The 12,076-nt window shown below is 44.9% G+C and overlaps 1 protein-coding gene across 2 annotated transcripts in view; it reads right to left on the bottom strand.

The window, feature by feature from the left end:
* Positions 1–12,076, bottom strand: part of LOC121560301 (lipopolysaccharide-induced tumor necrosis factor-alpha factor homolog) — a 61,908-nt gene that overhangs the window by 14,738 nt on the left and 35,094 nt on the right. The window contains exon 1 of one of the 2 annotated variants that reach the window (XM_045218357.1): positions 4,194–4,280. The exons of the other annotated variant lie outside the window; for it this stretch is intronic. The gene's annotated coding sequence lies outside the window, so the exon portion shown is untranslated. Of the gene's footprint in view, positions 1–4,193; positions 4,281–12,076 lie in introns of those variants that run through there. 2 annotated transcript variants of the gene reach the window in all.

Genomic DNA, 12,076 nt, shown 5'->3' with positions numbered 1-12,076 from the left:
CAAATGGCCCACTATATTCCCTATGTTCTATTGTCACATACATCTAGTGTCCCAAATTGCCCCCTATATTCCCTATGTTCTATTGTCACATACATCTAGTGTCCCAAATGGCCCCCTATATTCCCTATGTTCTATTGTCACATACACCTAGTGTCCCAAATGGCCCCCTATATTCCCTATGTTCTACTGTCACATACACCTAGTGTCCCAAATGGCCCCCTATATTCCCTATGTTCTACTGTCACATACACCTAGTGTCCCAAATGGCCCCCTATATTCCCTATGTTCTATTGTAACATACACCGGATAGGTGCAGTAATGGGTTGTTTTACAGGGTCAGCCGTGGTAGTACAGCGCCTCAAGAGTAGGAGTACTGATCTAGAATCAGTTTAGCCTTTTCAGATCATAAAAAATCTGATTACATGGACAGAAGGGACCTGGGCCCGTTTCTAGGATCTGTCCATGCAAACTTATTCATCACGATCTAACAGTCAAAACCGATGTTAGATCAGCACTCTGAGACGCTTTATGAATACAGGCCCTGATGTCACCTCTACCTCTAACGCTCTCTCTCTCACACACACACACACACACACACACACACACACACACACACAAGCTTTATCAATACAGGCCCTGATATCACCTCTACCTCTAACGCTCTCTCTCTCACACACACACACACACACACACACACACACACACACACACACACACACACACACACACACAAGCTTTATGAATACAGGCCCTGATATCACCTCTACCTCTAACGCTCTCTCTCTCTCTCTCACACACACACACACACACACACAAACACACACACACACACACACACACACACACACAAACTTTATGAATACAGGCCCTGAAATCACCTCTACCTCTAACGCTCTCTCTCTCTCACACACACACACACACACACACACACACACACACACACAAGCTTTATGAATACAGGCCCAGAATGCTAGGACCTGGGGAATGCTAGGACCAGGGGAATGCTAGGACCAGGGGAATGCTAGGACCAGGGGAATGCTAGGACCAGGGGAATGCTAGGACCAGGGGAATGCTAGGACCAGGGGAATGCTAGGACCAGGGGAATGCTAGGACCAGGGGAATGCTAGGACCAGGGGAATGCTAGGACCAGGGGAATGCTAGGACCAGGGGAATGCTAGGACCAGGGGAATGCTAGGACCAGGGGAATGCTAGGACCAGGGGAATGCTAGGACCAGGGGAATGCTAGGACCAGGGGCCGTATGTATCAAGTGTCTCAGTGTAGGAGTGCTGATCTAGGATCAGGTCCAATCTAATGGTATTTGTCACATGCGCTGAATACAACAGGTGTAGACCTTACAGTGAAATGCTTACTTACAAGCCCTTAACCAACAATGCAGTTTTAAGAAAAATAAGTGTTAAGTAAAAAAGAGATATAAGCAAAAAAGAAAAATAACAAATAATTAAAGAGCAGCAGTAAAATAACAGTAGCGAGGCTATATACAGGGTGTACCGGTACAGGGTCAATGTGCGGGGGCACATTTCCCTGTCCATATAATCTTATTCATTAAAATCTAAAAGGCAAAAATGATCCTAGATCAGCACTTCTACTTTGATTGGCAGCACCAGGACTGGATCAGACCAGCCCGGAGACCAGACAGAACAACAGTCAGCTGCCCAGCACACTTCACAATCATGATATGTCCTGCTCATGGTTTGGTTAGCTATCATATTCACTGGTGAAGTACAGTTTGCCACTCTGTCATTTCAGGCACTGATGTGTGTCCGCATCTAACAGCGCCACCAAACATTAGGAACATTAGGCACCCAAAACAGAGTTAGGATTAGGTAAAGACTGGAAAAAAGCTCCCTTCTTCTCCCTACTCTTTAGCAGGGCTGGGGTTAATTCCAGAAATTCAATTATGATTTTATTCCCACTCCCTGTAAATTCCATTTAATTCAATTAAAAATCCAGGTCAGTTTTTGAATTCTGAGATAATTCAATTCCTCTCAATTCCAATAAAATTCCAATAATGAAACTCCCAATTCAGTATTACCCCCCCCTTTTGCCCACAGAAGAGCCTCAATTTATCGGGGCATGGACTCTACAAGTTGTCGAAAGCATTCCACAGGGATGCTGGCCCATGTTGACTACAATGCTTCCCATAGTTGTGTCAAGTAGGCTGGATGTCCTTTGGGTGGTGGACCATTCTTGATACACACGGGAAACTGTTGAGCGTGAAAAAACCCAGCAGCGTTGCAGTTCTTGACACACTCAAACCGGTGCGTCTGGCATCTACTACCATACCCTGTTCAAAGGCACTTAAATTGTTTGTCTTGCCCATTCACCCTCTGAATGGCACACATACACAATCAATGTCTTAAAATCCTTTAACCTGTCTCCTCTCCTTCATCTAGACTGATTGAAGTGGATTTGACAAGTGACATCTGGATTCATCTGGTCAGTCTGTGTCATGGAAAGAGAAGGTGTTCTTAATGTTTTGATTACTCAGTGTATACTGGAAATAGACCCATTTAAATACCAGCTCAGAACACCCTATCCCAGCCCACCTTACCCCAGCTCAGAACACCCTATCCCAGCCCACCTTACCCCAGCTCAGAACACCCTATCACAGCCCACCTTACCCCAGCTCAGAACACCCTATCACAGTCCACCTTACCCAGCTCAGAACACCCTATCACAGCCCACCTTACCCCAGCTCAGAACACCCTATCCCAGCCCACCTTACCCCAGCTCAGAACACCCTATCACAGCCCACCTTACCCCAGCTCAGAACACCCTATCACAGCCCACCTTACCCAGCTCAGAACACCCTATCACAGCCCACCTTACCCAGCTCAGAACACCCTATCCCAGCTCACCTTACATTTACATTTACATTTTAGTCATTTAGCAGACGCTCTTATCCAGAGCGACTTACAGTTAGTGAATACATCTATTTATACTGGCCCCCCGTGGGAATTGAACCCACAACCCTGGCGTTGCAAACGCCATGCTCTATCAACTGAGCTACATCCCTGCCGGCCATTCCCTCCCCTACCCTGGACAACGCTGGGCCAATTGTGCGCCGCCCATGATTCTCCCGGACGCGGCCGGCTGCGACAGAGCCTGGATTCGAACCAGGATCTCTAGTGGCACAGTTAGCACTGCGATGCGGCGCCTTAGACCACTGCGCCACTCAGGAGGCCTTACCCCAGCTCAGAACACCCTATCACAGCCCACCTTACCCCAGCTCAGAACACCCTATCCCAGCCCACCTTACCCCAGCTCAGAACACCCTATCCCAGCCCACCTTACCCCAGCTCAGAACACCCTATCCCAGCCCACCTTACCCCAGCTCAGAACACCCTATCCCAGCCCACCTTACCCCAGCTCAGAACACCCTATCCCAGCCCACCTTACCCAGCTCAGAACACCCTATCCCAGCCCACCTTACCCAGCTCAGAACACCCTATCCCAGCCCACCTTACCCCAGCTCAGAACACCCTATCCCAGCCCACCTTACCCAGCTCAGAGCACCCGATCCCAGCCCACCTTACCCAGCTCAAAACACCCTATCCCAGCCCACCTTACCCCAGCTCAGAACACCCTATCCCAGTCCACCTTACCCAGCTCAGAGCACCCGATCCCAGCCCACCTTACCCAGCTCAGAACACCCTATCCCAGCCCACCTTACCCAGCTCAGAACACCCTATCCCAGCCCACCTTACCCAGCTCAGAACACCCTATCCCAGCCCACCTTACCCCAGCTCAGAACACCCTATCCCAGCCCACCTTACCCAGCTCAGAACACCCTATCCCAGCCCACCTTACCCAGCTCAGAACACCCTATCCCAGCCCACCTTACCCAGCTCAGAACACCCTATCCCAGCCCACCTTACCCAGCTCAGAACACCCTATCCCAGCCCACCTTACCCCAGCTCAGAACACCCTATCACAGCCCACCTTACCCCAGCTCAGAACACCCTATCCCAGCCCACCTTACCCAGCTCAGAACACCCTATCCCAGCCCACCTTACCCCAGCTCAGAACACCCTATCCCAGCCCACCTTACCCAGCTCAGAACACCCTATCACAGCCCACCTTACCCCAGCTCAGAACACCCTATCCCAGCCCACCTTACCCCAGCTCAGAACACCCTATCCCAGCCACGAGCAGAGCGACAGTCCCTTACCTGTCTGGAGCCCTGGAGAATACGAGGTACTGTGGAGCTAGAGATAAGAGCTGCTACTCCCTCAAGAGACAAAGGAACTGAAGCAGGGTGAAAGAGAGAGAGAGAGAGAGAGAGAGAGAGAGAGAGAGAGAGAGAGAGAGAGAGAGGTAACCGCCCCGCCCTGTCCCTCCCCCCTTGAAGCCTCTTCCCCACAGCTGAAGGTCCTAATCACGTTCTGCACGTGTTTCTTTACCTCTCTCTACTTTACACACACATTGTTGTGGTCACCTTCCCTCCACATTTTTCACTGTCAATCGTGAATGATAATTCTTCCAAGTTTTACCAGTGAAATGTCCATGCAGCATCTGCATGCCAACCATTTGTTCTCAATCAGTTTGATGGGGAAATGCATTTATGTTCTTCTTGAGTTACACAGTGTTGTTTTGAATGATGTACAGTGAGCACATTTGAAAGCAGATGGTTTTAACAAACCGTAGCGTACCTGTGTTTAGTTTCAATTAAAGCACATATTCTTCCTAGTGCCGCACGCAGTTGAGTTTTGGCTGCATGAGAGAATACTGCGAGCGTTCACACAATCATCCTAAAATCTCATAAGAAATTAGGTGGTATTTTTTGTCTTGCAGCAACTTTATACTAGGCTATTATATTTGGTTCTGTTATGTAGAATACTATCATTATGTAATCTTGCAGACATTGATTCAGCTTTGATCTCAACAAGATCTCACGGTTTTACCAATTTGCCTTGAGATTCTGACATTTATCCACGTTTTTTCCAAACATCAAATTTCGAAGTTGCTCCAAACGAGCCACGGCCTGTTCACCCCGCTACCATCTAGAAGACGGAGACAGTACAAGTGCGTCAAAGCTGGGACCGAGAGACTGATAAACAGCTTCTATCTCAAGGCCATCAGACTGTTAAACAGTCACCACCATGCCCAGCACACTGCCCTGCCCTGAACCATTGAGTCATTGAACATTGGCCACTTTAATAATGTTTACATACTGTTTTACCCACTTTATATGTACACTGAGTATACAAAACATTATGAACACTTGCTCTTTCCATGACCAGGTGAATCCAGGTGAAAGCTATTATCCCTTAAATCAGTGTAGATGGAGGGGAGGAGACAGGTTAAAGAAGGATTTTTTAAGCCTTGAGACAATTGAGACATGGATTGTGTATGTGTGCCATTCAGAGGGTGAATGGGCAAGACAAAATATTTAAGTGCCTTTGAACGGTGTATGGAAGTAGGTGCCAGGGGCACGGGTTTGAGTGTGTCAAGAACTGCAACGCTGCTGGGTTTTTCATGCTCAACAGTTTCCCGTGTGTATAAAGAATGGTCCACCACCCAAAGGGACATCCAGCCAACTTGATCCAACTGTGGGAAGCATTGGAGTCAACATGGGCCAGCATCCCTGTGGAATGCTTTCGACACCTTGTAGAGTCCATGCCCCAATGAATTGAGGCTGTTCTGAGGGCAAAAGTGGGCACAACTCAATATTAGGAAGGTATTCATAATGTTTTATACACTCAGTGTATATACTGTATCCTAGTCATGGCTCATCCTATATACTGTAACTACTGCTGTACACACCTTTCCTATTCATATACTGTCCATACTGTCTATGCACACCATTTTATATATATATATATACACACTACCGTTCAAAAGTTTGGGGTCATTGTTTTCGAAAGAAAAGCAATTTTTTCGTCCATTAAAATAACATCAAATTGATCAGAAATACAGGGTGGACGTTGTTAATGTTGTAAATGGCTATTGTAGCAGGAAACTGCAGATTTTTAATGGAATATCTACGTAGGCGTACAGAGGCCCATTATCAGCAACCATCAGTCCTGGGTTCTGTGACGCCCCTCCCACTCTGTCTGCTGTATTCTCTCTCTTTGCTCTTGTTTCCTTATTAGGATGCCGGTGGGCGGAGTTGGGAGGGTCGTCAGCTACATGGGAAACACCTGGGCTTGGGTGCGTCCCAGGATAAATGGACCTCTTCCACATTCATTGGGGAGACTCTCTCCATGCAGACACCTTTATTGATTGTGGTATTTTTGTGGCTTTTTGGTTGTTTGCTTTGGCACCTTTCAACACCTTGCATTATTACATTTATGCATGCAAACACTCACTTACACTACTGATTACTTATTACACACACCATTGTTAATTGTACTTAGTTTACTTTAGTTAATAAATATATATTTTGGTATTCCTTGTCTCCACGTTGTCTCCCTTTTGTTACGAACTTTGAGCCGGTTCGTGACAGTTCCAATTGCACGTTGTGTTTGCTAATCCAAGTTGATCATTTTACAATTATGTTAGCACAGCTGAAAACTGTTGTGCTGATTAAAGAAGCAATAAAACCTTGAGCCTTCTTGAGACTAGTTGAGTATCTGGAGCATCAGCAATTGTGGATTACAGGCTCAAAATGGCTTTGCCACTCTTGGCATTCTCTCAACCAGCTTCATGAGGTAGTCACCTGGAATGCATTTCAATTAACAGGTGTGCCTTCTTAAAAGTTAATTTGTGGAATTTCTTTCCTTCTTAATGCGTTTGAGCCAATTTACAAATTAATTACAATTCAATAAGTATTCAACCCCTTTGTTATGGCAAAATAAGTTCAGCAGTAAAAATGTGCTTAACAAGTCACATAATAAGTTGCATGGACTCACTGTGTGCAATAATAGTTTTTAACATGATTTTTTGACTACCTCATCTCTGTACCCCGCATACAGTTATCTGTAAGGTCCCTCAGTCGAGCAGTGAATTTCAAACAGATTCAACCAAAGACTAGGGAGGTTTTCCAATGCCTCGCAAAGAAAGGCAGTCATTGAATATCGATTTGAGCATGGTAAAGTTATTAATTACACTTTGGATGATGTATTAATACACCCAAATCACTACAAAGATCCAGGCGTCCTTCCTCAGGATAAAAAAAAATGAATGGAATGGAGCTATGCACAGGCTAAATCCTAGAGGAAAACCTGGTTCAGTCTGCTTTCCACCAGACACTGGGAGATGAATTCACCTTTCAGCAGGACAATAACATAAAACACAAGGCCAAATACTGGAGTTGCTTACCAAGACGACATTGAATGTTCCTGAGTGGCCTAGTTACAGTTTTTACTTAAATCGGCTTGAAAATCTATGGCAAGACGTGAAAATGTCTGTCTAACAATGATCAACAACTTGACAGAGCTTGTAGAATTTTGAAAATAATAATGGGCAAATGTTGCACAATCCAGGTGTGGAAAGCTCTTAGAGACTTACCCAGAAAGACTCACAGCTGTAATAGCTGCCAAAGGAGATTATAACATGTATTGACTCAGGGGGTTAAATACTTATCTAATCTAAGATATATTAGTGTTTTATTTTTCATAAATGTTTTAAAAAATGTGATTTTTTCCCCCACTTTGACATTAGTGTCACGATCGTCTAACAGAGATGAGGACCAAGGCGCAGCGTTGCAGGCAAACATACTCTTTATTAGAGACACGATCAAAAACAACAAAACGATAACGTGACAGTTCACGGTCTAACACAACAGACTAGAAACAAGATCCCACAAACTCTGTGGGGAAACAGGCTGCTAAAGTATGGTTCTCAATCAGAGACAACAAGCAACAGCTGAATCACGTTGCCTCTGATTGAGAACCACACTGGCCAACATAGAACAACAATACTAGAATGTGAAACCTAGAACAAAACACATAGACTTTACACACCCTGGCTCAACATATTAGAGTCCCCAGAGCCAGGGCGTGACAATTAGATTTTTTTGTGTAGATCATTGAGAAAGAAATGACAATTAAATCCATTTTCATCCCACTTTGTAACACAACAAAATGTGTAAAAAGTCAAGGTGTGTCAATACTTTCTGAAGGCGCTGTATATCCTGGGGCCTGTTGCACAAAAGTAGAATTAAGACATCCGGGATAAATGACTCAGCTGAGCTCAATGAAGCCAAAACATGTGCGTCCAGGCTTAATTGGTTGCACAAAGACCAAGCCAGGATGAGCAGACACGGATTCATTAAGCCAGGTGAAACCAATCCTGGATAGGTGCGCGCTCACGGCTCACTCAAATAGACCCCGCCACAGATCACAGATTAACTGATTTACCATGGCAACTAGAGCCGCGTACTTTTCCCCGTCGGAAGCACAAATCCTCATGGAGGCATACGAGGAGGTAAAAGATATAATTAAGAAGAAAGGCAACACCGCCACAGTGATAAAGCAAAGAGAAAAAGCGTGGCAAAGTATTGCAGACCGCCTGAATGCGTAAGTAGTGCACAATTACACACTCACCGCTCCGCTGAAACATCACAATTACAATTCAAATATTTAATTCACATCTCCAAAAATGCAGTTGTACTGTAATTATGAAACGGTTAAATTTTTTAATTGAAATGCACTGCAGATATGAGTGAAATTGTGTAAAGTAACTCCATCACACTGTATAAAGCTATGATAAATTTTTTTGATATTTTTACTGAAAACAAGACAAAAATACCAAGTAATTTTTTGCAGTGTGACTCCATTAAATGTGTGTGTGTGTGTGTGTTAGATTAAACATGAACGGGCCAAAACGGACATGGCAGCAGGTCAAAATCAAATACAAGAACATTCTGCAGAATGGTATGGTCCCTGACTAATATTTAACAAAGCACAAGCATATATTGTACCCAGAAGGTGCCTGCTCACACATTGTCTGTACTGTTTTAGCAGTGAAAAAGAATACCCACAGACAAGGCACGGGTGGTGGGTCACCAAAGGCTGACCTTACCCCAGCAGAGGACATGGCCTTGGAGCTAAATAAAGGCAGGCCCGTCTTAGAGGGGATCCCTGGGGGAAAGAGACGAGCATAGGTTCCTCCCAAGATGCCACCCGCTTCATTCAAGGTATGTCCTTCCATCTCTACATGGGATACAACCACATTCATATTGAATCAATTTGGACTGTCTGACTTTGGTTTACCTATTGCCTTGCAGTGTCTGGCAGCACTGTGTTCCTGTTAGAGCCACCAGCACAAGCACCAGACGATGCTGATCCAGTGAGTACTCCATCAAAGGCATACTGTAGGCCTGGCATGTCTTGTCTACTAGCTTCAATATGAATCCGATTAAATGTGATAGGGTGAAGGCCCCAGTGCAACAGCACATGATGGAGACGATGATGAGGAGGAGACCATCTCTCTGGATTCCAGAAGGCATGAGGTATCATGTTAAGACTGTGAAAGTACTATTTACTCTACAATGGTGAGGAGTCCTCATCAAAATCAAAAAATCTAATTTCTTTTACAGGACCCAGATGCTATACAGTGGGAAAACCAGCCTGGCAACATAGTGCGTATTAATAAAAGGACACCACATCCTGCCAAATTCCAGCTGCGCTAATTGTATTGTGTTCACAGAGCTCACAAGCTATCAGAAAGTTGTATGGCAACCACCTCCGGCGCCAAATAGAACTGGCAGACATAGACATTCAGTACAAGAAGAAAAAGATGGAAAATCTTGCACTGGAGTCCGAAATAAAAAAGAGGACAATTAGGAAACTGGACCTTGAAATAAAAAAACTTGAGAGGGAGGTGAGATATGCCTTCAATGTACACTGTATGCTAACTGTAACACAAATGTATTAATCATTATTTTTCTTTCCTCCCCCAGCTCCAAGAAGATGACACAGCTCAAAATAAAAATTAGGTATATTCTCGTAAAGTCAAGTGAGCCATGACATATGAGCTCTTATTGTGAGCACACAGGACGGTGGCATCTTTCTAAGTTTTTTTTTTTTTTTTCCCAGCAATCAGTACAACCAAGTCATCGTTATAAGGCATCGCCCTCTTTTGCCCACCCCCCCAGCACCAGGTGTGGCCACTAGCCTATATGAAGGCCCAAAATTGTGTGTTCCTTTCTGCTCTGACAATGGCATGCCCATTCGTGCGAGATGTGGTGGATGAAGAAGCACTTGTGCTGAGGAGAGCCTTCAGGCGAGAAAGGGTCTTCAGGGACCGGTTGGACCCACTGGCCTTCCCTGATGACCATCTATATGAAAGATACAGGTTTTCTGCAGATGGCATCAGGTATCTATGCAGACTACTGGGTCCCAGGATTAAGCACCGCACTGCACGGAGCCATGCACTGAGTGTGGAGCAAATGGTTTGTGTGGCCTTGCGCTTTTTTGCTAGTGGAGCCTTCCTGTACTCAGTGGGGGATGCAGAACAGCTGAACAAGGCCACAATTTGCCGCACAATAAGGAGTGTGTGTCTGGCTATCAAAGCATTAGCAGATGTCTTCATCTCCTTCCCTGGCCACAGAAGACTCTGTGACATCAAAGAGGAGTTCTATAGGATTGCAGGTAAGAGGATCTACAAATTACAGGACAACTGTTAACACATAGTAGGATACTCATTACTTTGTGTGACAGGTTTCCCCAATGTCATTGGTGCAGTGGACTGCACACACATAAGGATAAAAGCCCCCTCAGGTGCCCATGAGGCCGATTTTGTGAATAGGAAATCCTTTCACAGCATTAATGTTCAGGTGAACATAACTTTTTGATATTGTCCATTGACGAACACTCTGCATTGCCAGTGATGTGCATTGATTGGTGTAATATTCCTCATCTTATGATTTCAGATGGTCTGCAATGCTGACTGTGTGATCAGCAATGTTGTGGCAAAATGGCCTGGCTCAGTCCATGACTCCAGAATCTTTCGGGCCTCTGAAATCTATCAGTGCCTATCACAAGGTAAGCCACACAACCCCTATTTATAACCATCATGGCTGTGTCAAGAATATCACTGTGTTTATGAGGTAGTAATGATGAGATTTTGTGTTGACAGGTGAATTCTCTGGTGTGTTGCTGGGAGACAGGGGGTATGGCTGCCAGCCTTTTCTCCTGACACCTTTCACAGACCCCCAGGAAGCACAGCAGGCCTACAACCATGCCCATGCCAGGACCAGGGCCAGAGTTGAAATGACCTTTGGCCTCCTGAAGGCACGCTTTCACTGCCTTCACAAATTAAGGGTCAGCCCTGTTAGGGCATGTGATATTACTGTGGCTTGTGCTGTCCTCCACAATGTGGCCTGCCTGAGGAAGGAGAGGGCCCCCAGAGTGCCACCAGCCATGGACTGGGACAATCCGGCAATCTTCCCTGATGACGACAGTGGTCGGCTGCTGAGGGACCAATATGTGTTGAATTATTTTAGTTAGTATGTGTGCTTTCAATTTTGGTTAAATATGTCCTGCGGTGGCAGAGGAATTTGGTTTTTTTTGGGTTCGTTTTTTTACGAATTTGGCCTCTTATGATTGTGCGGTATACTGTGTGTAATACAAGGCTGCAGGGAGGCTACTGCATCCATTCATTTGTCTGTTCAGTTGATGTGTATGGATTTGTCCTGCATTTATTTTAGTGTGCAGACATGCAGGGTGTGTTATATACAGACCTTTGAATGTGTATGTATCATTTTGTATAATATGCTTGGATTCTGTGCTTTCCATCTTGTAGAGTCACTGTGACTTCAGTTTCGAAAGGAGCTGATGGTTTACCTGCTTTGTTTTGTCCTTATTCAATAAAGGAACATAATGTTACACATTGTGTTTTTATATTCATATGGAATGTGTATTTGTTTATATGACAGAGTACTAGGGCCACACTGAAGAAAAAGGATAAAGTCATAAATTTATGAGGCTGGTTCTTTCTGCAGAAAAGCTACATATTGTTTTTACAGTTTTGATACTTATGACAATGTGATACTTAATATTCTGGCACATCAGCATGTCTTTGTTTATGAAACCATACTGAAGTACAATTTCACGAAATGCCCCACATCTGTCATTTTAACAACTGTCCTCCTTTAAAACAACTGGT

This window comes from Coregonus clupeaformis, unplaced genomic scaffold (assembly GCF_020615455.1).
Source record: "Coregonus clupeaformis isolate EN_2021a unplaced genomic scaffold, ASM2061545v1 scaf1524, whole genome shotgun sequence".
Lineage (NCBI taxonomy): Eukaryota > Metazoa > Chordata > Actinopteri > Salmoniformes > Salmonidae > Coregonus > Coregonus clupeaformis.
Note: the sequence above shows the minus strand (reverse complement) of the source record. Positions and strands in the feature narration are given on the sequence as shown.